Here is an 895-nt window from a genome sequence, read left to right as displayed (position 1 = left end):
ACACACACACACACAGGAGTTTATCTCCATTTAGCATAGTACTGACTTCACATGGCTCCTCCACCTTTCTCAGTTCTTCCTAGTTGTTGGTGCTGATTTGGGAAGTTATTGCACTCACAGTAGTCAAAGTGGTCATCTTACTATTCTTGGAGTCAGAGCTGAATTTATCAAACCACTTTAAAATACTAGTAACGACAGTATTTTAACTAGTAACGATAGTAACATTTCAATCCGTTCACTATTGTACTAACTCCATACTCAGTTACTGAAAACACAAAGTCATCCTGGATTAAGATTTACAATCTCTTCTCCAGAATTCAAAAGAAACGATCCGTTTTAAGCAATGAAGACTGGGGAGTAGATGCTACAGAACAGCAGCCCCATCAACAATAGTGTGGAGTCTTCCGCTTTGAATGAATTAGCTTCTGCACATTTACACACTATGCTTTCTTTTATTCTGGAGATAAACGGAAAGCAACAGAATTTAAGAATGTCTCTGGTGGTTTAAAAGAAAACCATTTATTCCTCTAATAATTATCCTTAAAACATTAGTGCCCGAGCCCCTTCCTGTTACCTATGTGCTTGCGAAGGCCTGCATGACCTAGATTACATGATGCCTCTCTCTGCACAGACCTGGGTCATGAAGTCATGACTGCAAAGGGGAGAGCGCGAACGCAGTCCTCCACGACCACAAATTATGCAGTCGAGTTTCCCACATTTGGGGAAATCGCAGGGGTCAGCACATCCGGAGTGCATTGAATAAGCCTCGCCCTGGGAAAACCACTTTTGTGATCATGGTATCTCCCCTGCCAGTTTTTAAAAATTAGCCTTGCTCACTCTGAGATGCTCACCTTCCCAACATGATCGCTGAAGACAAAGTGGGTGCATTAGCAAA

General features: G+C 42.1%; 1 protein-coding gene and 1 non-coding gene across 5 annotated transcripts in view; both read right to left on the bottom strand.

Annotated features, from left to right (window-relative positions):
• The window catches only part of ZNF608 (zinc finger protein 608), a 120,413-nt gene that overhangs the window by 59,494 nt on the left and 60,024 nt on the right, over window positions 1-895 (bottom strand). The gene's annotated exons all lie outside the window — the stretch shown is intronic.
• On the bottom strand, window positions 658-816 carry LOC115873942. The gene has a single exon (XR_004048710.1). It is a non-coding gene; the product is annotated as a U1 spliceosomal RNA (small nuclear RNA).

Source organism: Echinops telfairi, unplaced genomic scaffold (assembly GCF_000313985.2).
Source record: "Echinops telfairi isolate 266 unplaced genomic scaffold, ASM31398v2 ScPeMD7_7469;HRSCAF=8507_1, whole genome shotgun sequence".
Taxonomy (NCBI): Eukaryota; Metazoa; Chordata; class Mammalia; order Afrosoricida; family Tenrecidae; genus Echinops; species Echinops telfairi.
The sequence above is the reverse complement of the archived record's forward strand: the minus strand, read 5'-3'. Positions and strand labels throughout refer to the sequence as shown.